The sequence below is a fragment of the Callithrix jacchus genome, chromosome 4, assembly GCF_049354715.1.
Source record: "Callithrix jacchus isolate 240 chromosome 4, calJac240_pri, whole genome shotgun sequence".
NCBI lineage: Eukaryota > Metazoa > Chordata > Mammalia > Primates > Cebidae > Callithrix > Callithrix jacchus.
The window spans coordinates 49,293,793-49,321,480 of NC_133505.1; the positions used below are offsets into that span (position 1 = coordinate 49,293,793).

A 27,688-nucleotide genomic window follows, 5' to 3' on the forward strand; every position below is an offset into this window, starting at 1 on the left:
AGGTTGGATTAAAAAGCAAATGGAGCAGGAAGTGCTGAGCAGTCACAGATAGGGAAAGTAGGTGGGGTTTCAGGGAGCAAATGGCATCTGGAACTTTGCTCCTAGGACCACTCTGAGCACACTCAGGTATGCCCCAACAGAGGCATCATGGTCAGAACCACCCTCTGGTTGCCTCCCAGAAACAATCTACCTTTGAAAAAATGGCCTCAATTCCCTGCCTTCCTGTTCTGGGCTCTGGACTTCATGAAGAGTACAGCAAACGCTCCCCAGGGCAAGGTGTCTTAGAGGACCCAGCCTGCTCCCATTCCAGTTGATGGAGAAGTTTCCCAGGGTAGAGGCAGAGAGAGAGACAGTTAGTAGGCTTGCCTTTAATCATTTTCCAATTTGCAGGCAGTGACAATTCTAGCTAGGGATGAACAGGCACATTAAAGAGGAAAACACTCTGGTTCCTTAACAAGAGGGTAAGGTACCTGTTATCTATTTCTAGCCAACAGCACCACAAGATCAAGCATGTGTCATGAATTAGGAGGCAGGAGGCCAGAGTTCTTGATCAACCCAAGGGTTAAGTCATTCCATAAACCCAACTGTGCCCCTCCATGTGTGCCAGGCACTGTGGTAGGCACGGGGGTAAGCAGATAGTAAGGTACAGTCCCTACCTTTCATGTGCAGCATAATGCAATCATCTCTTTCTCCAACATTCCTGCCAAGAACAAGGGATATAAACACAAGGAAGATATGATCCTGCCTTTGAAGAACTTATAACCTAATTAGTTCATTTAATAAGCATTATTTGAGTACCTACTATGTGAAGTGCTAGGCTAGGCTTTGGGAATCACAGCTAAATTAGACAGTTACTACCTTCAAGGAAGCCACAATCTCTTAATGCTACTTGAATTGCCTTTCCTAGGTTCCTAGACAGAATTTTGGCACCCTGGAATGCTAGAGTCATCTGATCCACCCTTCCACTCAGTGTGGGACTAGGGTGGCCAGAGAAGTCTTCTGGCCAATGAGATAAAACTAGAAGTTGTTGGATGGCTCTTCTGGGAAAGCTTGTGCAAAAGGGACAGACTCCATGGACATGACATCTGTCTCACTTTAGACATTCGTCCTGTGTAGAAAGAGGTGTAACTCTGACTTCAGCCAGTGGCATTCCGGGCTGAGGGGTCTGCAGGTCAAAAGGGGGATAGATGGAGGCAGCCTGTTTCCCCCATCCTCCGCAGCTCACTGGGGCAGCCTAGGGGCCAGATGTGTCACTGCCTCAGCTTCGGGGCAGGCTGTGGAGGGAATGATCTGTGGTTCTCTCGAGGCCCTATGAGTACGCCAATGTTTAAAAGCCTTAAATAAATTCCCATCTAATTTCAACTAGCTCCCATCTCCAGCTCGAGCTCTCAGCTGGAGCATGAAATGAGCAGGCGGGGTTTCTCCTGCAGCTGTGTCTCCTCCATGGGCCCCAGGGGACCTACTCAATGACCTGGCAGGTCTTTTCCATCTCTGATATCTATGGCTCCAGCTTCTCTACTTCCCTACCCTCCCCTCCTGGCTGGCCTCCTGGGACTGCGCTCTCTGATCTTCCCTAGCACCACTAGGCTTCCTCCACAGCCCTCCCTACCCACCTGTAGGTGTGGACAGAGAGAAAGGCAGTCTTCCAAATTGCACCCTTCTCTAGTGCAGCCTCTCTCTCAGAAGCAAACTGAAGGTTGGCTTTTCATTTTTCCAGGTCTCAGCTCTTCTCATGCTCCCAGAGAGGCCTCTCCACCACTCAGCTCCCTCCAGGCCTCCACCTTCTCCTGTCTGCTTGAGAAAATGGCCCTCCCACCAGTTGTCCCTCCCTTTCTAGCCATGAAAGATTGTGGCGGGGGGGTCCGTCACACTCCACACATGTCCACCCACCACGGGGTCTTGGCACTGAGAGGCCCTGCCCGCTGCAGTACTCCCTCCTGGACCCAGAGCCTCCCTGCCTGGCTTCACTCAGGTCTCTGCTCAAATATCACCACTTCAGACAGGCCTTCCCTGGACTCATCACCTCCTCCTGCTACCATATCTTTTTATTGCAAGTATCACATCCTGCCACATTGTATTTTTTATTGAATACAGTAAGCATACTATATAGAACATATGTAAGTATAATATGTTTGTTTTATTATTGTCTCTCCAGCTTAAATACAATTCCCTTGATGGCATGAACACTACTCTATGCCCTCAGCACCTGGAGCAGTGTCTGGCATAGGAGATGGTTGGTTGTTGAGTGGATGCATGGTAAATGAGAGGATGAATAAAAGCATGAGTTAATCCAGGGAAACCAGGCCAGGCGCTAACACATAAGGGATGGAATAGCCTGGAGTTGTCTGAGCAGATAGGCTTTGGAGGTCGGCGTAGAGTTGAAACTCAGGAGCTAGATACTTGGTCGGGCTTCCAAACTCAGCTCTGCCAATTTCCAGCTCTGTGACCTTGGGAAAGCTACTGAACCTCTCTGTGCCTCATGGGGCAGCCCCAGAGTCAGATGGGCCACTGCACAATGGGGATGAGAGTACTACTCTCAGATAACTATGAGGATTCCACTAGGAGATACTTGCTTGTAACTGCCTGCCCTATGGCAAGAACTCTAAAGGTGTTAAACGCATGAGACAGACCTGACTCCAGGAGGAAAGTGAAGCCCAAAGGGAAACAGCTTGGTCCCAGCTGCATCACAGGGCGGTGAGGCTGCAGCAGGCTTTCAACTCTGCGGGGGGCGTCCTCTCACAGACCTGCTGCTGCTGATGGCAGGGAGGAGCTGGCCTTCCAGAGCTGCAGAGAAGATTCCCGCCTTGGGCTGACAGGTGAGCTGAGGACACTGTAGAGAGAACAAAGCCTGGCTTCCCGAGAATCTGGGGTCTGGGAGAGAGGAAGGGGGAGGGAATGTTGGTCCAAAGGTGAGCCCGAGGCAGGGATAATACCTGAAAGGGGGCTGGAAACAGAGCTTGGCCGGAGCACTCAGCTTCCCCATTCAAAGAGCCTGCCAAGTCTGCTGACTATGGCCATGGGCTCCATGGGTGAGAGAGAGGCTGCCAAGGGCAGAGTGAGGACTGGACCCTGAATCCCAGACACCTGCTCTCCCTGGCAGGAATGGGCAAGGAAAAGTGACCTGGCAGAACTGGTGCTAGAAACTTGGTGGCTGGAGACTTTGGGTTTGGGACATGTGAGGACAACCAGGATCTTTGCACACTGTGTAGGGGGAAGGATGATGCCAACAAGAGTAAAGTGAAAACGATGGTGGAGGAACACAGTGCCCCCACCCCAGGGAAAGCAGGGAGTAGAAGAGGGTTGCCCTTGGTGCCCAACCCCTTACCAGCTTCCACCCCCACTGTCAGCACAAACACCCCCATTCCTGGGGCCTCACCTTTACTTCCACTTCTCCCACCTATCCCCTCCCTCCCCACACCTACCCATTCTGTGCTTCACTCCCCACCATTCCTGTTCTCTGCATGGTGACAAGCTGCTACCCTGGTAAAGAAAGCCACAGGAATATATCAAGGGCACTAAGATAATGTACTTGCATTTGAAGAGGTAATGAATGCTCCAACAACCCAAAGCAGATCGCTGATGTTTTAGCAATTCAGTTAACAAACATGCCTACTACAGCATGAAGGGTTTTGCTCTCGGTACTGGGGATCAGTGGAGTGTATGATATTTTAGAGCCATTTAGGCAACGGCGGGATGTGTAGGGTACAGCAGAACGCCGTTTGCACTTGGAATCAAAGTAGGCAGCAGGTGCCTACTCTCCCAGTGGCAACTTCAGAACAAGGTTGAACCTAGAGTCTGGGGCTCTATGAGGCAGACAGAGGAAGCTGGCAAAGCTTTGGCTTTCTAAAAGACAGAATTCCTGGGCAGTGGCTCCATCCATTTGGGCAGAGCCCACGGGGATCTGGATGAATCACAGGTCGATAACCAGGCTCTCAGAATGAGAGGAGAGTGGTCTCTGAGACAGCAGACTGTCCAGGCGGGATACACTTGCTCAAGAGATCAATATGTAATCCAAACCAGATTGTCCCCGCCTTCCTCCCTCCCTCTTCCCTTCAGAGAATTTGAAGCAGGGGAAAGCAAAAAAATCTTGCTTGTGAATGAGGCAAAAGGGCAGGATTGTACTGATCTCTCTCAAGACGCTCCCCCTGCCCTCTCCTGGGAAAGAAAGACCGAAAGCAAGGGGCTGGGAGGCAGGTGAGTCTGAAGAGATGTAGTCAGGAGTGGGTGGGGCAGTGAGAGGGACACTTTCCCTGGCCCTCAGCACCTGCATGGAGATGAGTTAGGACAGAAAGCATCGTTGTGGGTGGAAGGGCCCACAGGGGTATTTTTCTGTGTCAAGTATTGATGGGCAACTGGTCAACTTGGAGGGTGTTTACAAGGAAGTGCAGCTGTTTATAAACCAAACCCAGGCTAATCTGGGGTTAAAGCAGAGGGAGAGAAATCTGAAACTGATTGAGTTCTTCGCCAAGGTAGCAGGAGCCTTTCTGGACAGTTGAGAAAGGCAGGAAGACTAGACTAGGAGGGCAGCAGCTTGGTTCCCCTATTGGACACATAAGCACAAAGGGAAATGACATGGGTTTCTGACATCAGAAAGACTTCACCCTGTGGGACTGACTGACTCCAGATGGGATCCTTTCAAGCCCACCAAGAGGGTGGATACAGAGCAAAAACCTCAAGAAGACGGAGGCACGAGCAACCAACTTGAGGGAGGCAGGGAAGGTTTCCAACAAAAGGTAACCATGGATCTGAGTCTTCAGGAATAGAAGGATTGGAGTGCAAGTGACTTATTTGGGAATGGATCCTCCAAAAATAGTAGGGAATGGAGTCATGAGACAGGGAGGGAAGACACTCAGTGAAAGGTGTGTTATCAACAAATGTAATTGCGCTCAATCCTACTAGGAAACCACGGGAATTAGAGCAATAGGCCAATGAGGACCTTAGAATTCTCCCCTGAAGTGCAGTTATTTGGAGTACTTATTCACCAACTCCTATCAGTCCCTAACAAGGGGGGTGGACATTTAGGGAAGGTGGATTAGCACGTACAAAGATCCAAAGGAGATCTGGAAGGGGGCAAAGGCAGGAAATAAGGGAAGAAGGGCGTCCTGGGGAATGACGCCCAGAGATTTTGGTTGGGAAGAACTAAAAGTAAGGAATGATAATAGGCCCCAAACTACAGAACATCTCCAAGTCCAGCTTATTTCCTACTCTATTCAAATCTAAGTACTATAGCCAGACTCTGGAGCCCTGGATTCCTAATTTTTTAGTTCCTGAACTTTCCTGAGAAATGCAAACACTAATAACCAGGGAAAGAAAGTGATTTGCCCAAATCCACACAACTATTTAATGGCCATGCCAGGATTCGAACCTGTGACTTTGATTCCCTAAAATATTAGTGGCCTGGCCTGCAACTGTCCTTGGAGAAATCCATCTCAGGACGCAGCCTTCCTGTAGAGGGCATGATCCTTAAAGGCAATCCCACACACTTCGGCAAAGGGAGTCGGCATTCTCAAGGTCTGTAAAATGCCTGTCCCTACAGAAATAAAGGCAGAGCCCCATTCCTAGGAGTGACTCCAGGGGCCCCTCACAGGGGTGGTGTTCCATCGATAGGCATTAGACATTTGTGCCTGGGTTGGGGACATTAATAACTTATAGCGGAGGTGCCAAGTGGGACTCCCATGCCTGGCTAATTCTGGAGGGGACCAGCCTCCTCACTGAGTGTTGGCAGGTTTTGGAGCCACCTTCCACCCCATGTAGTACTGACTTCCTAAGGTGACTGAAAGAGCATTCACTCATTCATTCACTAACGAAGCTTTGCTGAGTGCCTTGTCTGTGCCTAGCAGAAAGTGATGGGAGTGGACCATGGTGTCTTGGATGGCCAAGGAAGGCCTCTCTGATGAAGGCAGTATCTTCCCAGAGACTGAGGCAGTGAGGAGAAGCCTCGTGAGGATGTCTGTAAAAAGAGTCTTCTACAGAGAGGGAACAACAGGCTAAGGAACAGGAGGATGTGTACTTGGTGTGTCTGAGGAACGGCAAGCTGGAGGTGGTGATGGCCTAAGTGAAGAGATGGTGGCAGGAGGGAGACTGGGAGGAAGCAAAGGGGGAGCTGGGACAGGAGAGGGCCCTGGGTGGCTGCCTACACCAAAGCCCTCTGGAAAGTCTCCCTTCCCGGAGGAGTGAATCACAGAAGGTCACCACTTCAGTGTCTGGTACCAAGACCCCGATGCCATAACGGACACTCTGGATAGACTGATCCCAGAGCAGGAGAATCAGGATGGTACTGGCTGAAACCCCGCCCAGTGCCCCTTCCTGCCCTGTGCACCCCACTGTCCCCGGGCCCTGCTGGGCTATAGACTCTTCTATACTTGGAACGTGGAAGGAGACAAACACTGAGGGATGCAATGCAACTGGCTTCCACCATGTCCAAAGGCCTACGGTGTCCATGAGGTCTGAAGGAAAGGAAGCGGCGTTGCTGGAAGCTCAGAGGCCACACAGGTGGTGGCTGAAGGGAAACATGGCTGCCATTCTAACTCAGTTTATGTCCTTCCAGTCTTTTTTCCAGGCATATTAAACCCATTGGGGAACAGATCGTTCATGGGGTGAGGAAGGTGAGGAGAGCTTGAAGAAGGAATTTACAAAGGTGTGGGGCAGGGTTTAAGGAAACCAACAAGGTAGGTTGTGGTTGGTCTCAGTGGGTGCAGTTAGCACCTCCCATGCCTGGCCCCGACAGGAAGGGATGAGGGGAAGGAGGGAGCAGTTACCAGGACCTGGAAGGCCTAAAAGTCTTGTGGGAGGGCTGCCTGGTAAGAAGAGCCACCTCATGGAATACTCTGCAGCCATAAAAAAACGAAGAGTTCATGTCCTTTGTAGGGACATGGATGAATCTGGAAACCATCATTCTCAGCAAACTGACACAAGAACAGAAAACCAAATACCACATGTTCTCACTCATAGGCAGGTGTTGAATGATGAGAACACATGAGCACAGGGAGGGGAGCATCACACACTGGGATCTGTGTCGGTGAGGGGGGGCCAAGGGAGGAACAGTGGGGGATGGGGAGGTTGGGGAGGGATAACATGCAGACAAATGCCAGATACAGGTGACAGGGGATGGAGACAGCAAACCACCTTGCCATTTATATACCTATGCAACAATCTTGCATGATCTGCACATGTACCCCAGAACCTAAAGTACAATTAAAAAAAAGAAAGGAAGAGCCACCTCAATGGGGAGATGTAGCAGCTTAGCAGCGAGGGCACGAGTGCCCCGTCACTCTCTTTCTCTCCCGCCAGCTGGGCCATCAGGAAGCCAGAGAGCAGGGAGTAGGTAGAGAGGGAGGAGTGTGGATGTGAAAGGGTGAAGGGAAGGGATCTGGCACCCATGATACAGCGAGCGAGAGATTGAGGGAGAGGGTGAGAGCTCTCTCTATAGACATATATAGTGGACATTGCAAATGCTGTTTCATAGCCTGATTTCCTTTGAAGCAAATGCTTACTTACCAATGAGGAGGGAATTCCCACCTCTGAGGAGGCCCCATCAGCCAGCCCACCCCACACACAGGGCTGCTCCTTCAGGGAGCTTCTTTGGCTCATTACGCTAACAAGTCTCAGCCTTCTCATTTAGCCAGGCGTCCTGGCGCCTCTCTTTCTTCTGCCTCCTAATGAGAAACTAGTGTGGCCCTGCCAAGGGAATTCAAAGACAGGCAGTGGTCATGCAGGGGTTGCCATGGAAAGCAAACTGTCACAGGAACAGGCATCATTCTGGGGACCAAGGGGCATATCAGCCCAGGGCTCTCAAATCCAAGCCTGTACACAAATTCCCTTAAAGTTAACTTCAAGGCTGATTTAGGAGGTCTGGCAGCGGGGGTAAGGGGTGGGGGAGGGGGCTGGGCAACTCTAAGAAGCTCCCGGATGAGGCCCATGGGGCAGCCTCTGCCTGCACTTGGAGCATCGAGTTTCTAGAGAAGGGTTGAGGTCTATTTGCTCAAGCCCGAGGGGAGAGGAAGTTGGGGTCATTGCAGGCAACTGCCTAAAGGAGGTAGAACTTCTCTCTCTCCCCAGACCTAACCTGTCGATGGGCCTGAAATTCTACCATTAGAGTCACTGCTTTCAAGTTTATGTGGTAATTAAATTCAGCCATTAATGCCTTGATTCTAACCTGTTCATCTATTGAGATTAATCCCTCAACAAAGGCAAGGCACTGAAGAAAAGGAATGCCAGGCTGGGATGTTCCGATGAGATGGGTGGAGCACACCAAAGGCAGACCTGGCTGTATTTCCCAGTGACCAGGTCTAGGACAGCCACGGAAGGGGTGGTGAGGGGCTGAAACTCAGATTCACCCACCCATTATGTTCCCTAGAGCTAGGTCCACAGGTATCTCTGGAGGCCCTAGTCCCACAAGCCACATCTTCCTAATATTAGGGGGTCTTCCTTTTGAAAGACTCTGAGCCTAGAGTGTTTTCCTTCTCTAGAGCCTGGCCTTTTTTACCTTCAAGAATGATGGAAGAAGACCCACTATTTTTCACCTTTGCCCACCAGAATATGAGAGCTCAGTATCCGTGACTGACTTGGTCTCCTCTGGACTTCCAGCGTCTAGAGCAGAGCCTCCCACCAAGTAGGCACCCAGGAATGTCCAATGAATGAGGGAAGACTTCCCTGCCAAGGGCTTTCTTCATCAGCTTCTGCTGGTCTTGGAGGGGAAAGTAGACCACGATGGGTGATTGACTGTATTCATTGATCCCTAGCACTTGAGAATTAGAGGAGAAGGAACTTCTGCCTCTAACATCTGAGAGAATTGATCAGGGGACTCAACAATTTATTTTAAGAATCAGGAAATTGAAACTGAGAGGGAAGGGGTTTCGCCAGGATCACACAGCACATTTCTAGGGTTAGGCCCCAGAACTCTGACTCCCAGTTCAGGACTTTGTCTACTTCACCATTCAGGTATTCATTCATTCATTCATTCATTCAATGGCTACCTATTGAGCAACTGTTTTTTCCAGGAACTATTCTAGTTGCTAAGAATCTAGAATAAACAAGAAGGCAGAGTCTCTGCCCTTATGGAGCTTACATTTTAGGGGAGGAGACACCTAAGCACATAAGTCAGCAAAAAAAAAAAAAAAAAAAAAAAAAATCAGAAAGGGTCAGCAGCTATACAAGGAGAAAGAAGCCAGTGAGCTAAGATGTGTGTGCAGTGGGTGGACACCCAAAATAAAGGTGGTTTCCTGAAGCTTGAAACTGAGAATTATGCATAGAGAGATGAACAGATACAGCCCCTGCCTCGGCTGCCCAATTTTTTACTCCCCACATTCTGCTCTGTGTCCTTTCAAAGTTCTCCATCCTGCCCCTTCCTCACCCTCCTCTGAATTCATCAGTCAGGCCACTGTGGTCTCAGTCATGCTCCGACCACCTCTGACTGTCTCCCAACCTCCAGCCTCACAGCCAGAGGGTGAGCTCAGATACCAAGGTGCCTTCATGGTCATACCTCCTTCAGTGCGAAAATTGGAAAAGACTAATATTCTGCTTTAAGTCCAAATGCCCTAGATTACAAGGGAGGAGCCCGAGGCCCAGAGGAGGCAAGTAACTTGCCCAAGGTCACACAGTAAGTAGCTGGTAGAATTCCCACTTTCTCACTTCCCCCTGTGTTTTCTCCTTTACTCCCAGCCAGCCCTCTAGCAATCCTCAGGGGTCTCCAGGGATGTTAAGCAGATCCTCATCTTGGGCTGCTTCCCCTGGCCCCCAAAGAAATCTGATGTGCAGTGTGCGGCCTCTCTGCCATCTTGTGGCTGCTCCTAAGATTGTCGCCTGCCTGGCCAGCTTGGAAAAAGTACCAGAGAATTCTCACTGGGATCTGAACTCTCCTCCCTGTACCCATAACTTCTGGCAAAAGAGCTTCACCCACACAAATGCTCATCTCCAAGAAAGAATCTAGGGCGAACCCCTCTCCCCAGCTCTGGACAGACCACAGCAGAGTCACTTCCCCCTTCTGCCTCAGTCCATCCTCTATAAAAGGAGGGGGATAATTTCTTCCCACCACGGCTGGCCAGAGCAGTTGTAAGGTGGGAACAGATCACAGATGTGAAGGTGCTCTGAGAGGGGAGAAGCGCTGCGTTACTGTTGTCATCCCGCTCTTTCATGGAGCAGGTGCCCTACCTAACACACCCTAAAGAGCCCGATCAGGTGGGCGTGAGAGGCAGACTTGCTGATCTCTCCACTGCACTCACAGAAGGCTCATCCGCAGGACGCAAGACCTCTGCTGCCTGCAGTGGGATTAACCCTTTCCGTGGCCGCCTGTCAGGATGCCCGTCTGCAGTCATGGGAAGGCTAGGTATCTGGGTAGTTTTGCATCCCCCAGTGCTGGATTCATGAGGGAGCAGGTGTCTCCAGGTGTGCAGGTGCTGTCAGAGCTCTGCCCAGATCTGACTTGACCCCATCTGTGTGTCCTCTCCCGAGGACTTTTTCTGTCTGCCTGATCCCACTTTGCCACCTGCTGGCAGGTCAGAGGTGTCTGGGGATACATGCCCTGCTCCGTCCCCCAGCTCTGACATGCTGGCTCCCAGAGCTCCCTGAGGGACTAAACCCCTCACCCACAGGGGTGGCTGACTTGATGATGCTCCCTTACTGGGCTTCCAGGCCTTGTCTCACTTCCCATCTCTCCTCCTGGGGTTTCCCTCACCTCCCAATAAACTATGTGCACTCACACCCTCCCCTTGGAGGGGACACCAGTCCCCCCAGCCCTCACGTCCCTGCCATGCTCCTGGCTCTCCCTGCCCTTGCTCCTGGCCAGCCCCTCCCTACCACCATCAGGAGCGACCAGGGGAAGAGCAGTTTCTCCAAAGGGCTAAAATCTGTGCCTTCCCACGGCTCTCTTTTCATTCCAGCTGCTGCTCCCACCTCCTGTCACGTCATTTAGATCAATGGATTATCAAACTTTTATTGAACATTTCTTATGTTTCAACCCCTATGTTAGATGCTAAGAACACAGTTATAAGATTTACTCAAGGACAAATTTACTCTCCTTGAAAGGCAAATACGAAATAAGCATGCACACAAATGAAAGTTAGCAGTCTGAGTCATGACAGAGGCCATGAAGGCAAGCAGGTTACAGCGGGAGAGGAGTGGCGAGGGGCAGCTGTCATAGTGAGAGAGGCCAGGCTCGGCTGCCCTGAGGAAGAGCTACTCCGGCTGAGAGCTGCAGAGAGAGAAGGAGCCAGCCAAGCAAATACTGGGTGGAAATGCTCCAGGCAGAAGGACCAGGCTGAACAGAGGGCCTGGGGTGGGAAATACAGAGAAGGCAGAGTGGTGAACCGTGGCAGGGAAGAGGAGAGCCTCTCGGGAGCTGCTGGCACAGCAGGGAGGGCACAGCCACACGGGGCTGCAGAACCTTTCTGAGGGCGTCAGCATTGCACTTTCAGTTCAGTGAGAAGCCCAGGACAGCGCCAAAATATGATTGTTTAGGCCAGGTGCAGTGGCTCACGCCTGTGATCCCAGCACTTTGGGAGACCAAGGCAGGAGGATCACTTGAGCTCAAGGATTCAAGACCGGCCTTGGCAACATAGGGAGACCCCTTCTCTACCGAAAAATTTTTAGTTAGCCATGTGTAGCGGTATGCCTCTGCAGCCCTAGCTACTCCAAAAGCTGAGACAGAAGGATCCCTTGAGCCTGGGAAGTCGAGGCCGCAATGACCCTGGGTGATAGAGCAAGAACCTGTTGCAAATAATAATACTAATAAATATATGTGGTTGTTTGAAAAAGATCTGTCTAGCTGCCAGGTGAAGCCTGGACTGGAGGAAGACAAGGAGGCCTGTTCAGAGACCATTGCAATTGTGCCCAGGAGAGAAAGCAATGACTGAGACGAGAATTATGGAAACACATGGGGATGAAGATAATCTCACCCATACATCAACAGACCCAGAGGCACCAGCAAAATAAGCATTAGGAGTTGGGAATTAAAGTATTTTTAAAAGCAAAACGTAAGGGTGACTGTGATGATTAATACTGAGAGTCAACTTCTTGATTAGACTGAAGGATGCGAAGTGTTGTTCCTGGGAGTGTCTGTGAGGGTGTTGCCAGAGGAGACTGTTAACATTTGAGTCAATGGACTGGGAGATGCAGACCTGCTCTCGGTCTGGATGGGCACCATCTAATCAGCTGCCAGCATAAAAGCAGGAATAGGAAAGAGCCGACTTGCTGAGTCTTCTGGCCTCCGTCTTTCTCCCGTGCCGGATGCTTCCTGCTTGCCAACATCGGACTCCAGGCTCATCAGCTTTTGGACTCTCGGACCTGCACCAGTGGTTTGCCTGGAGCTCTCGGGCCTTCGGTCACAGACTGAAGCCTGTACTGCCAGTTCCATGCTTCTGAGGTTTGGGACTCGGACTGGCTTCCTTGCTCCTCAGCTTGCAGACGGCCTATTGTGGGACTTCACCCCACAATACTCCTTAATCAACTCCCTTTTATATATACATCTATCCTATTAGTCCTGTCCCTCTAGAGAACCTTGACTAATACTGGGAGTGGGACATTACCTAAGGATAGCAGTTAGAATACAAATCTAAACCTTCCTAGATACCAAAAGATATAAAAATATACCTAGCTCCTCATATCCCTGCAAAGGAGAGAGCAGAACAAATGCAGTCACATGGAATATTCTCTTTTTTCTCTATACCCATGCACACGCACACACATATTTACAGAAAATACAAGGGATACAGGAACTTGCTAAACTATCCCAGAGTCTGAACCAGCAAAATTCAGACTCTGCAAAGCTCTTCAGGGCAAATGATTCAAATTATTCATTAAGACATTGGATAGAGATTAAAAGACATAGGGGAACAAATAAAAAAGATTTAAGACACATGTCAGCCAACCACAATGTATGAATCCTATTTGAATCCTGATTCAAACTTTGTACAAATACGTTTTTCTCTAGTCAATCATGAAAATATAAACTCTGACTGTATATATCATTGTTTTAAGAAATTATTTAAAATATTTGAAGTGATAATGGTAAGGTGGTTATGTTTTTTAAATGGAATATGTATGTTTTTAAATTGAATATATATCTTTTACAGAAATAAACTGATATATTTATGGGTAAAATTACACAATGTGTTGGGTTTGTTTCAAAAGTGGGGAAGTGGATAAGGTAATAAATGAAGCAAGATTCACCACATGTTGATAATTGTCGAAGCTGGTGATAAATACTTTGGTATAAAGTATTTTCTTCTCTACTCTTACAGAGATTTGAAAAAATCTATAGTAAAAATGTTGAATGGAACCAAGAGAAGTGAGAAGATTGGAGAAAAGTCTTGGAGGCAGAAGTGATCTAGTATAGTGTGAGGCCACGAGGGAATTAGAAGTATCAGAGCAGCACCCAGGTCTCTGGCTTATCCAATCATCACACCGTGGTTGTACCAGCCAGCACAAAGTCCTGTGAAGTCTCTAGAACTGAGAGAAAGGTGTGGCAGGATGGCCTTCTAATGCCTGCCTTGTAGACGGCTGCCTTCCCACTACATCCTCACACGATAGAAAGGGAAAGAGCTCTGGTCTCTTCCACTTCTTACAAGAACACCAGTCCGATCAGATTAGGATCCCACCTTTATGACCTCGGTTAACCTCTTTTGCCTCCTGAAGGCCCTGTTTCCACAGGCAGTCACATTGGGGGTTAGGGTTTCAACATGTAAATTTTGAGGGGACATAACTTAGTCCATAGCAAGGATGTCATTTACTGAGATTGGAAAGACTGAGAAAGAACATTGGAAAAAGATGAGCCTGTCCTCATTACAAGGTGAAGATATTAGATTTTCAAATCAGCAAAGCTGACCAAAGGTAGGAGAGGCCATGCCCACAATGAAGGTTTTGAAATAACAGCACCATCAATCTATCATTCACTTTCCTTAACCAGGAACTGCGACAGGTGCTTTTCAAGCATCGTCTCACTTCATTCTCTCCTCCTCAGTTTACAGACGATGAAGCTGAAGTACAGAGAAGTTGAGTCACTTGTCCAAGGCCACATGCTGGCAGATGGTGGAATGGGGCCCTGTTGGATGTCAGAATCTACACTGCATTTCATTCCATTTCCCTGCAGTGGAAAATCTCTGACTTTGGAGTCATAGAGGTCTGCGTTGGAATCTTGGTTTGGCCATTAACTTATCGAGAGCCCTTAGGTAAGTGATAACTTCACTGAACATCAGTATCTTAATCTGTAAAATGAGGAGATATAATATCATCCTCAAGGCTTTCATGACAATAAGGTTGTATGTGGCAGTGATTGCCACAGAGCAAGCACTTCAAGGGGGTAGCGACTATTGTTAATATTACCATTTTGTTATGTACTTTTATTTACCCTATACTCTTGTCCCTGGAGGTCCTCAGGACTGTTACTTCTCTGACACCCCTGACAATTTTTACCTCATTTGTTCACATGCATCCTCATTCCAACAGACCAACAGACTGGAATGCCCTTTGGGTAAGGATGGGCAGGATATTGTGACTCATTTCTTCCTTCTCTCATTCCTGACCACCTATAGCTGCCAACCAGGATAAGGTGACCAGTATTTCAGCCACAGCATCTCAAGACAGGCCTGACTTTGCACGCTGAGCCCACTGTTAGACCTCATGTCCCATTTGTGGGGCTCATAAAATGTTCTGCATATTTATGATAGCCTGTTTCTACTCCTGCTGTTGCAAAGCAGTTCGGTGGATGTCCCGCCCTGTGCAAATCTTCCAACTGTCACTGATCATTATTCCAGGTCATTATTCCAGGTGGTGTTTCTCAGCCATCAGGCAAGGATGGTAAGCATCCCTGGGCAATAGACATCTCAAGTCAGCTTGAACCAGTTTTATGGCATTGAGCTGAACATGTCCCATTTCTGGACCTGAGCATCCTCACCAGATGCTGGATCAGACAGAGCTCTAGGAGCCACATCAGCCCGATGGCTGAGCATCTGTTGAGACCCCAGCTTAGGTAGGCTCCCATGTTGATTTTTGAGTGAACCCTGGAAAGCATGTGGCTCAGTTGCACGGTGGAGGTTGGCTGCCCCTCCCAACCTCCATCCTAAAAATGTGCCTGCTTCTCCATCAGAAAAAAAGCCTAGTAAGGTGAGAAGGAGATTTATAATTCCTTGTAATTCTCTTTGAGGGCTTTGCAATATGGGTTTTCTGTGTAATTACCCACAGGGAGCAGAAGCGATTAGAAATGCAGGGAATTTTCTGGGTGTCATATTAAATGCCTGACATGTGAGGAAGAAGGCTTAGATGGCTGCACCCTCAGGAGAAGGGAGGTTAGCATTTGTTTACACAGGTCCTGTTAGGTGCTTAGACCAGGCCCCAAATTGTTGAAAAATAATATTTTAAATATACAAACATCATCTGTGTCCTTAAGGCTATTACAATTGACCTCAAAAGACAAAAACAACATGTCCCGAGATTCCTGTTTTTTAGATACATGGTGGTTTATTCACTCACAGCCAAGAGTCCCTATGGCTCTGGAAACCTACGCTCTGGGAGGAGTTGAGGAGGGAATGACCCAGTGACTCAGAGCTCAAGGGGCTATCCACAGAAAGGCATTTGTCACCTAGTGTTTGTGGGAGAGCGGGAGAAGGCGGGTGTGGGAAGTGACTCCTTGCTCAGGATCACGCAGCTAACCTGTCAGAGAAAAGCCCAGAAAAAGGCCCTAGCAGGGCCTCAGATGACCCCTGCAGACACAGACTGCACCACCACAGGTCGGCCCGGGAACAGGAGTTGGCATCTTGGAGTTGGCAGGCACTTACCTCAGCTGTAAAATGGCTCAGAGGATTTGTGTCAGGGTTACCACTCTGCTTTGTAAACTATGAAACACTGTATATGCATGACCCAGATGTTTAGAAAAGATGAAATAAAGCCCCATTATAAATATGCATCATTGAGATTTTAAATTACATGTATTAACAATAATAACAGGATTAAGCCCCTAGAATCTCAAGAGCTAGAAGGGTTCTCTCATCAGCCTTCCTTATCTGGTGCTGGCATCCCCTGTTCCCTATCTGTGCCAAGTGGTATTAATCTCATTACAAACGATGAACACATTTAATTTCAGAATCCTCCCAGAGAAGAGAGCTATTTTAGGGGAAATTTTCAAGCATAATCCTCCAACCAGCCTGGTGCTCAATGGCTTGAGTGCCAGGCCTGTGGGGCCCGTGGTGGGGAAGGACAGGCCATCACTCTGACCCTCTTGGGAAACCCAGAACTCCAGAGACCACAGAGTGACCCGAGTCTCTGTGACTTTACCTGGGCCCAGCTGAAGTCTCTGTGATGCCCATTGTCTACCTGCAAAGCTGGTCCTGCTCTTCATGACTTGGAGAAGATAAGAAAGCAGAGAGGGACAGGGGACAGCTGATCTCCTCTGTGTCCCTGGATGAACACTTAGTTTTTACCGACGGAGGATCTCATAAGAACCCATACATTTCCAGCCCTCCCTGCTGTAGTGCCCAGGCTGGTCATGAGAAGCCAATGCAATTTCATTCAGCACCAGCTCACACTGTCATCTTGGGGTTCTTCCTCATCCCTCACCCAACGACCTGTTTCCCAGGACTGCCACAGCAGCCTTACATCTGAACATCCACAGGCCCAAGTCTCCCACGGTACCAGGTGTTCTGGTATGAGGGTCCGCTCCTTGTAGGAATAAGACTTCTCTTCTTATTAAAATGAAAGCACACATAGGATGGTGCTCCAACTAAACCACAAGTACCAAGTCCCCTAGTGACAGACGAGGCACTGCTCAGAAAGGCTGCAGACTGCTGTCAGCCCCCTCAGAGTGAAAGGCTGTGGTTATGGTATGAAGGAGCCGGCACACAGAAGGCCATCCCTCCTTACACACCGCCCTTCATGTCCAGCTTCCCTTCGCTGCAGCCGCACTGATCCTGACTGGAAGATGATCCTAATCTGGTCAGTCTGAGCCCACCAGCCCAAACCCTGGCAAAAACATACAAAATACTGTTCATAAGTACTTTGGGAGCGTGGTGTCTGGTTGACTGGCCATGCTCCTCAGGCCAAAAGAAAACTTCCAAGTTCTTCTAAAGTTTGCTGCCTAGGCTAAGGAACCCTGCTCAGGTTAAAGCTTTGGCTTTGGAGTTGATGCCACATGGAAAATGTCTTTAGGTCACAGCTGAGATTCAGGACAAAGAGACTTGGGGTTGTGACAGAAGCCAAGACATCTGGTTAGGCAGGGCTCTGTGACAGATACAAGACGATCAGGAAAAGGCACTCCTCCAATTTCCATTCCAAAAACTATTGTAGAAGGAGTTTGAAAAGACATCTTGAATTTGTGGGTGGTCTTCCTCTCCCTCTTAGCCCACAACTGTGTCACTGGGGCTGTCAGTGTTCCTATAATAAAACCAGAAGCCAAAAAGTGGATACTGAAGAGTATGTAAAATTATAGTCTAACATCTCTAGAGAACTCAAATTGTCATTCTCATCCTCCAAAGAGTTCAAATGGACACCCCTCTTGTTTACGGAGAAGAAAACTGAGGCTAAACATTTAACCTCTGAGGCGGAGTGGTCCTCAGCACAGGTGTTCTAATTTCTTACCTGGGGCTCTATCATGACCCCACCCTCTCACCTCTTCCCTCTTATTTAACGTCACCACATCACACATTCAGTGGAGACACTAAAAGTGACACTGAAAACCACAAAGCAGCAAAAACAATGCCCAAGAAGCATGCCATGCAAGAGCTTGGAAGACTGACCTTCAGGCTTGGCACACTGGGCCAGAGCTTCCCACAGAGCCCATGGGTCCCTGCTGGCTCTGAAGGGGCCTGTGGGGAGCCTGTGGAATTCACCCTCCACTGGGGGAAGAAGTGAGGAGTAAGAAAGAAGAGTTCAGCCAGAAACAAATGGGAGCCCCTGGGATAGCCAGAGCTCACACGCAGCCCCCTCCACAAGGTGGCTCCCAGCTCCCCAATCCTGCAGGGAGAAGGAGGGCACTGTGGGGGCCACATGCCTGGAGAGCCCAGGGAGACCCAGCCACCGCTACTGGGACTAGGCACCCAGGACCTGTCCTGCCTCCTGCCCAGCTGGCTCCAGGGAGAGAGGATGGGATGAAGGGAAATGGTGAGGGAGAGAAGTCTACCTCTCAACCAGGAAGAGCAAACTCCCCCAGGCTCTCCCTACATGTCCTTGGGCTCTCTTGGCCACCCCTGCAGAGCCACATACTCAGGCCCCTTCCAATCAGAGGCTAAGCGATGTTTCCCACCTACAGGGTGTGGGTGCTGGGAGATGACGGCCTTAAACTTTAACAGAGAAACACAGTATCCTTCTATGGGTGGGTGGGCCTCTTCTTTGGATGGGAGGAAAAGGAACTTTCAGAAGATTCTAAGACATCTGGATAAACCAAGACCCTCTGAGTGGAGGCCGAAAAGTGATGAAGATTTTTGAGATCCTGGGCCTTCCAAAAAGCTCTACAACCCAACCTCCATGAAGGGAAGGCTGAGGCTAAGGGAGTGAGGGCTTCTAGAAAATTCCATAGTCCCTAAAAAGACCATACTATGACCTTTCAAGATGATAGGTTGGATGGGAAGGGAGACAGTAGGGGGTTCTGAAAACTGAGCCTTCTAGAAAGTTCCACAGGTTGAGACAGATCTCAACCCAACCTCCATAAAGGAAAGGCTGGCACCCAGAGAGTGAGACCTGTGCCTTCCAGAAAGTGTCATGGTCTGGCAACTGACTTGTGACCCAGCAGGGGCATGGGGGAAGGTGGGCAGTGTTTCCTACCTGGAGCTCTATCAAGTACCTGCCTCCCCACCTCCTCTCTCTTATTTACCACCACCACATCACACATTCAAAGAAAAGACTGGAAGTGACACTGAAAAACACAGAGCAACAAAAACAATGCCCAAGGGCTGATGCAAAAACAAGAGAAGCAGACCATGCAAGAGCTTGGAAGACTGACCAGCCTTCAGGCCTGGTAATTACCACCCTATTTCACACCTAAAAAATAACCAAGGCCAGAAAGACCTTGTCATTGTTACCCATTGTCAGTGACAAAGCTAGAAACCTGACTGGCCTGATGCCGAAAACCCATTGTAATCTGAAGCCTCTGCTTGCTTTGGGGACTGAACATTTGGAACAGGGCCAGTGTACAGAATTGGAGGGATAAGAGAGAACCCTTACTCTTATTAGAAATCTTCCTCACCATCCTTCCTTTATGGGCCAGAGACCCTTAATCTTACTCCTCAAGTGCCAGAAACCTCTAGTCTCCCACTTCTAAGGACTAGGAAACCCCAGGTCTCAACCACAAGAGCACAGCCTCCGGGAGAGTCACTGAGACAGTCCACAAGAGAAGGGGCAGGCAGGAGAGCCCCCAGGTCCTTGTACTGGAAGGTGATCTGGCCCTCAGTCTACTTAGACCTTGGCATTCTGGCGTCAACTAACTTACCTGCCGTGTATCCTACTGTCTGGAAAGTGTGCCGGGTGACCTGGAAACCACCTTCTCATGGCTGCTGAGCCAGGAACCAGAGGCACAAGCTGCCTGCCAAGAGTCCAAAGGACTGTTGTGACCCTGAGGGATGAAAAGAACATCGCAGTGGGTGGCCACCCCATGCTTGCCTTGGGGACTGATACTAGGAGTTCAGGGCATCTGAAAGGGGTCTAAGGAACTGAGTGCTCCAGCATTGCGGGGTCTGGGCAGCTGATGCCCTGTGAGATGAACCAAGGCTGTAGTAAGTTTTGTGGCTGACAGGGTGGCCTAGGTCCCTGGTGGGCCTTGAGATGTTAGGATACAGGCTGGGCACTGGGCAGCTGGTATGCACCAGGAATAGCCAAGGCACCTCATCTAAGAGGCAATTCTGTATACGCAATATTGTAGGAAATAGGTGGCCAGGGGCCAATGTACTTTTCAGGAGATAACAGTGTGTCCTCTCTGAAGGTCCATTGGCAAGTGGGTGCTGGACGGCCAACCCAGCACATGCTAAATCAACTAAGGCACTAAGACCATCCTCTAGTCCTTTCTGGGGCTGGCAGCAGAGCCTAAAATGTTTGCTAATCCCTGCTCTATATCATGACTTTCAGAGGCGGGACAAAAGGTCAAGGCCCCTGCCAGGGATCAAGGCCCCAGGGTGGCTCCTGTGATATGTGTGAGGGAGCCATACAGGCAAAACATTAAGAACCGAGGCAACATGGTACCCACATTCTAGTGCTTTCTGATACTGGCACTAGAAGCTAGGTTTCCTGCCAAGATTTGACACTTGGCATGCCCCTGGGGATGACATGACCCCTATGGGGAGTGGGGGTGATTTCCCTGAGATTGTGTCAGCCCTAGAGGGCAATGTGCGCTTCCTAATGACCTGCCACTGAAGGGCAAGTGAAGACTCTTCACCAGGGCAGCCTGCTCCCTGAACTAGTCATTGCCAGAAAGGCGGCCGGCATGGGACAGGCAGAATCACTTCATTCCCTGGTCAGGAGTTTTCCTGGTCGAAGATCAGTTGTAAAATATGGGAGATCCACACAAAATGTAGCCACACAGGGATGGAACTGTCTAACACAAGTGATGTTGGTAAAGTCGATGAGTGGAGGACGGCAGAATGGCTCCTGCTCTGTTAATAGTTCCAAGGTGGAAGGAAAATGTGGATGTGTGTTCGGAAGTAGGATCCTTGGAAAATAGCTGCCCCCAAAGAGGAGCTCCTCTTCTCATGCGACAGGACAGGAGGTGAAGGAGAGAGTACAGAGACCCACCAAGCTGAAGAGCTGGGAATTTAAAGTCATTAACTTAGAGAGGTCTAAGGTGATTGGATGTTGAAGGAGGGCAGGGAAAGGTGGAGGCAGGAATGGGGAAAGAAGGGAAAGGAGTAGGGTAGCCGGTGCAGGAGGGCTTAGAGTACATGACATTTGCAGCTTAGGGTAAAGACTGAAGTCTCATAAAGAGGGTTTAAAAAGGTCAGATGCCAGCATTCAGATTGGGGTCCTCCAGCTAAATGAAGTTGTATGGGTGATTCTCAGAAAATGTTGGGTACTGTGGTCTCTGGCTGAGGAGGTGTCCAGAAGGCCAAGGTGCCCCATGACCAGGGTTCAGGTTTGGCAAATCGGGGGCTGCTGAGCTCTGAATGTGCGTGCCCCTCAAAGTCATATGTTGAAATCCTAGCCCGCAATGTGATATATAGGAGGTAGGGCCTTTGGGAGGTAATGAGATCGTGAGGGTAGAGCTTTCATGAATGGGATTTGTGCCTTTATAAAAGAAGCACCAGAGAGCTTGCTGCACCATGTGAGGGTGCGGCAAGAAGGCATCTAAGGACCAAGAGTGATCTTGGGCTTCTCAGCCTCCAGGACGGTGAGAAATAAATTTGGTGTTTTTTGTTTTTGTTTTCTGAGTTGGTTTTTTTGTGTATGTGTGTTTTTTTTCCCCTGAGATGGAGTCTAGCTCTGTCTCCCAGGCTGGAGTGCAGTGGCGCCATCTCAACTCACTGCAACCTCCACCTCCCGGGTTCAAGTGAGTCTCCTGCTTCAACCTCCTGAGTAGATGGAATGACAGATGCCTGCCACCATGCCCAGCTAATTTTTGTGTTTTTAGTAGAGACAGGGTTTCACCATGTTGGTCAGGCTGGTCTTGAACTCCTGACCTCATGATCCACCCACCTCGGCCTCCTAAAGTGCTGGGATTACAGGTGAGCCCCCGCACCCAGCCAACAAATTTGTTTTCAAAAATAAATTTGGCAATAATATATTTAAATAAATTTCTCTTTATAAGCCATCCAGCCTGAAACGTGTGAGAGCAGCCCTAACAGACTAGGACAGAAGCCAGACCCTTTAAAGGGTGAGAATCACTGTGCTATGAAAGCGAAATGGCTGACGGAGGTCGTGTCAGGGGTGCAAGCGGAGTAAGGACATCACGAAGCTGGAAGGAGACTTTGGAGGAAGCCAAGGCCCGGCACTGCAGTGAGAGTAAATAAGAACTCAGCAGTAGTTCAGTCTGGAATTGAGACTAATGAAAGGAGCGGGAGTTAGGCTCAAAAGAGAAGCCTAAGGTTTGAGATCTAGGACTTCTGGAAGGTATCGGTCAAGGCCCACATTCTGACTTTGCTCATGGTAGCAGAGCGTAGTTGAAGAGGCATGGCCACAGGAAACCAGGATTCTAGAAAAGTCACTAGCAAGGATATTGAAGTGACTACAGATGCTCACCTGGCGGGATGAAGAGCCCACAGGATAGGTTCTGACCTTTTCGGAAGGTGGGAAAAGTGTTCAGGGCATGCACGTGGAGGTAATAAATTGCACATGGTACACTTTGCAACAGGAGCTGTGAAATATGCTTAGATTTACAGGATTGACTGGAGCGATTTTCTTTTCTCCTGGAGATGGGAGGTGAAGAGGGAATGGAAAGGTGGCAGACATTTCAGTTATGTACAGTAATACAAGACGCGAACCAGAAAAGCCTTGGTGATCGAGAGTGCATCATCAGGAGAGGTGAGGGAGTTCCGGAGTCCTACTGCTTAGTGCTGACTATTCAAACCTGTGCTCGAACCTCAGCTTGGAAGTATTTATAAGAGGAGTGCATTGGTGCTCATGGAAAATGGGCAGACAGGTCATGGATGCATCTGTTGCTGCTGGGCAGAAATGATTGAATCAGGGGTCAAAGAGGAGGAAATAGAGGTTAGTTACATTATATAGATATGCTTCTTCAATCTACTGCAAATCCTGGCACATCTACATGCATCTCTAAGTTTGGTGTAAAATGCCCTGTGATTTCAAGTTGCTGTGAATAAATCTTTCTGTGCACTTGAGCTCTTCTGAAACTCCAGAGACCCCAAACATAATGCTTCAAACAACTACAAAATCCTCACAAGTGATGACTACATTTACCCCTTCTCTTTCTTAAGCATAAAAATTGTTTAGTGCCACGTCTGCTTTCCGTGTAAGATCTGCTTAATCTGGATTCCCGCTGATTTTTTTCTGGGTTGTTTACTCGTTGATTTGGAAGCCTTGCAATCTCTAAGAATCTGTTAATGGTGGTCGTGTAGGCCTGATCAAAGTTTATGATTTATTGTCCAATTTTATAAGGTTTGTTTTCATTAAATCTCTCAGAGATGGTATGCGTTCTTTCTATGAGAAAAACTTTCTGCTCAAATAGACCACTGGATATTTCGTATTCATGCATGTGAAGGAGTTAGCTACTCTTAAATCTGCATCTATAGCCATTAGAAAAGGCTCCCAAGATGCTCTTGGCTGACAGCTCCCTACACTGTGACTATGTGGATGAAATCACAGAGTGGTCTGATCCTAGCAAAGTGAAGAGCAAATCTTCTATGATACTATGCTAATCCCAGGAATGATCGGCCTTAGGTGGTATTTAATAAAGTGGTCCTTTTCTTTTATCATGGCCGTTTTTCTCTAGTACCTGATAGTGAATCTTTTGCGTCTCAAATATTTAGCTTCAGCTATCCCAAGACAATAATTCACTGAGTTTTGGGACAGATATAGAGTAACTAAAGATGGTCTAAGCGTTCTTCAAAGCTGTAATCTGAAGTTGCTGTGCTCTTGATGCAGGAAATGTCCTAATGTAATGACTCAGCTAATGACTGAGTACCTGCTATAAAGATCCCTCAGGTCAGGCAGCATCTAAACACGCTAGAGCGTTATTTAAGGGAACGGATCTGAGGATCAAGCTAAGTAGATTGCATGATGATATATCGAAACTCTGTCCAAGCACATATGCATCCATCTCCTTCTTATGGCTCTACATGGCAGAAAATGACCTACAGACACATCAAACACTGTCGCTACATAAGCAGTAGGTAGAGAATGTGTATGAAGACATAGGTGCCTTTCAGTCGGGATGTGGTCAGGAAAAGAGACTCAGCATCAGTTTGTTAACAGAAGGAATTCCATAAAAGGAATTAGATAATAGATACTGGACAGCTGAAAAGGCAGAGGCGACAACTGTAGCAATGCCCTCAAGGCCAGGGGAATAAAGAGGACAAGGATGGGATTGTTCGAAGCTCAGGGAAAGGCGCTGGTGTCTTAGCAGCTCTGAAGAGGGTCAGATGCAACTGAGGCGGCTGGTGGTGTCTGGGTGACTCGAACTCAGGTCCCTGAATGCCAGACTCAGGCATCGAAGTAACAAGCACTGACTGGCTGGACCGGTAGCTCTAAGAGAACATAATGAGGCCAGGTCTGGAAGTATGAAAAGAACTGGAACCAACTGCCACCAGCTGGGGCAAACTGTTGCTTGGGTGAGAAGCAACTGTTTATTACAGGAACCAAACTCAATAAGCCCCTCCTGATAGCATGAACCTCCTTCCAGTCTCCCTCTAGTGCCCCCTAGTGACAGAACTTAAGAAGGAGCCGGCTAGCAAAGGAGGGATGGATCTGGCAGGGTGCCAGCCCAGGGTGACACAGCAGGATATAAAAAGAGGTCAGGAGGTGAGGAGCAAGGGCTGAATAACCCAAACAAAATGCACATGCAGCTCACCCTCCCGTCTACATGCAGGGAGGGAGGTAAAGCAGTAAACGAGGTTCTGTGTGTCACCCTTACTTAAATTTAAAACGACCCTAGGGGCTTTCTTTAATCAAAGACTTAAATTTGTTTTGCCCATCCAGTGTTTCCAAATCAGATCTTTCTTTAATTGTTCTTTCAGTCATATGCCAAAAGCCTCTTGGCAAGTTGATGTTAGGAACTTCGTGAGCCCTAAGTCAATATAGTAAAGGAATCATTTCTTGGTAGAAGGCAAGAAATTTTCAGACCAAGTTCATGCTAATATTCTACACCAAGCCCCGCCCTGCTTTTTCAAAGAAGTAGTGACACGTGGAAATGACAACCAGCAAAACCCAGGTCTGACAAGGAGGCTGAATTGCCCCGTAAGAATTATCTTTTCTGCCACCTCACAGCACTTTACCACTTACCTAAAAGAAGACAAAATAATAGACTCTTTTGCTTCCAGTACCTATAATGTGCATTTCCAGGTTTGTTTTGGAGTACGGCTGTGAAATCCTTCAGCACTGACATAATTCTCTTCCCTCCAATTGTGAAGTGTTCTTTGAACAATGTAATTGTTCCCCACTGCAATTCTTCCAGCAGTGTGTCAGCATGCCAATCACTTCTTCTTCTTCCAGTTCTGATTCTTCCAGTTCCCTGCTGTGTTAACAGGCAGAATGAGTCCTTCCAGCTGTTGAAAGATGTCAGCATATTTATATGAACTACTTTATGCTTCCCATGGAAATGTTCTGAGAGAAAAGAGATTTTGGCTGGTATGTTTGTGATTCTGCAGAAATGTGACTTGGCTTGCATTTATATTTTCTTTGGGGTCAGTAGTATTAAGTATTTCAAATGGAACATGTGACTACACAGTGTCACTTTATCTTACGCAAGCTTTGATCATCTCCGTTCTATTCAATTAGACTATACATGTCACTCAGATATCTCTTCTGGAAATGAGAAAATCTGTCCCGTGGTCGGTTCTCCCAGGAAAACATTGAAAGTATTATTTATTGCAATGTTTCTGGACAGCACAAATTCATAGAACTTTTTCTGACCTTTCAAATTTCTCTTTGTCTTATGTTTGCAGAACATTTCTTGAAGATTTCTGAAGGTACCCATAATCTGAGTATAACACATTTTACTTTTTTTGATACAGAGTCTCACTCTGTCACACACAGGCCAGACTGCAGTGGTGCCATCTCAGCTCACTGCAACCTCCGCCTCCTGGTTTCAAGTGAGTCTCCTGTCTCAGCCTCCCGAATAGCTGGGATTACAGGCACGCGCCATTATGCCCAGCTAATTTTTGTGTTTTTAGTTGAGACGAGGTTTCACCATGTTGGCCAGGCAGGTCTCGAACTCCTGACGATCCACCCACCTCAGCCTCCCAAAGTTCTAGGATTACAGGTGTGAGCCACTGTGCCTGGCCTCTTCAAGATTCTTGATAGGAATTGTTAAACCTCCTGTTACAAGTTGTATCTCCAACAAGATATATGGAACCTAACCCCTGGTACTTGTGAATGTGACTTTATTTGAAAATAAAGTCTTTGCAGGTGTCCTTCAGATGAGTGTTAAGATGAGATCATACTGGCATAGGGCAGGCCTTAAATCCAATGCGATTGGTACCCTTACGAAAGGAAGAGAGAGAGAGAGAATGGAAAGACAGCCATGTGAAGATGGAGGCAGAGATTGGCCTGGCCACAAACCAAGGAATACCTGGGGCTACCAGAAGCTAGAAGAGGCAGGGAAAGACCCTTCTGCCCCTAGAGGCTCCAAAGAAAGCATATCTTTGCCAATGCTTTGATTTTGGACTTTTGGCCTCCAGAACTGTGAAAAAATAAATTTATGCTGTTTTAAGTCAGCCAGTTTACGGTACTTTGTTACCGTAGCCTTAGAAAACTGATACACCTCCCAAATCTACCAACGAGAATTTTAGCAGAATAGACTTTTTTCATGGTTTCAACATCCCTGTCTCTGCTTTCTTCTAGGTTAGTGCCTTCAGCACTAGCGAGCTGTTTCCTTCTTTTGCACTGGCTGAACGTAGAAACAAAGAAGTCTCCTATGAACTCCTCTAAAGACACTCCTGGTGTGGCCCCTTTGCATGCACTGTCTGATAAATGTGGGGCATCCTGGGAACAGCTGCAGCATCAATGGTATTACACTGGGGACACTGTACATGCCCAGTGAACACTGGCCACTGCTGTGACTAAAGAGAAAAGCCCACAAGCAAATTTTAGAACTCCCAGCATCTTCACCCAATTCAATAACCTTGATTCTTAGTCCCCCTGGATTCACAATCTTGTATTTCAATTCTCTACCAGCGTGTTATTCTGCAACAAGTAGATTCCCAGGCTTGCCTTAGGATACCTCTCTCTGATGTAGGTGCAGACGTTTCTTTAGTTCCCAAAGAGCACAATCCCATGCTTGCTCCCTCATGTGTGTGTCCCTAATGAGTCCTAATTATGACGATTCTAGATCTGCACTCTCTTAGTGTCCTAGGGGTCTCTAATCAGATAATTCCTTATTCTTGTACCTCTATCAGCAGTTCCATTTCAGAATGTCACAATGTTAAACATACCTGTGATTTCAAAGTTAAGTTATACCAAGGGTGGTCGTAAAATTTCATGTCCAAACCACGGCACTATTTCAGACTAAAAGGAGATGTTTAGTTAAAATTCTGTAACTTGTTGAAATAGATTAACCAACATTGATTTTTACTATCTTTTTACTAAAATATGGGCTTCTTTTAAGCTTTTAAAGATGAGATCTTTTCTACAAAATAAAATCTATCTATATTAAAGCAGAATAAAAGCTTTATGTTGACATTTAAACATTTAAAAACAGCAAGGAGAATAATTATCTTTGGTATATATTCACATCTGTTAATCAGCTCAGCCATTATCTGTCATGAGTATTTTTCTGAACAATTCATTTAATTCAATATGATATTATGCAATCCAGAGTTGCATATAATGATTAATAAACTTGGAACAAATAGGTCAATTGACTCTTCTGGTGGTCATAATAGGAAGGCGAGAGCACATCTGCTAAATGTATGATTGTCTAAATTTTATTTTTGAAATTAAAATATATAAATACTGAGCCATTTTCAAGTGTACTTTATTTTTATCTCTTTTGAGGACCTTCCTTCAACAAATATTTTTCTGAGACAAAATTAGTTAAATAAATTGTCTAGTGACTTTTAATGTTTCATTAAATTTAAATACTTCAAAACTGTACACTTTCTCAATTTCA

General features: G+C 47.7%; 1 long non-coding RNA gene across 1 annotated transcript; it reads left to right on the plus strand.

The window, feature by feature from the left end:
- Positions 1-4,622: 4,622 nt before the first annotated feature.
- LOC118152850 (uncharacterized) lies at positions 4,623-27,459 on the plus strand. The gene is made up of 4 exons (XR_004741780.3): positions 4,623-4,733; positions 6,548-6,605; positions 13,955-14,162; positions 26,422-27,459. It is a non-coding gene; the product is annotated as an uncharacterized LOC118152850 (long non-coding RNA).
- Positions 27,460-27,688: the final 229 nt, after the last annotated feature.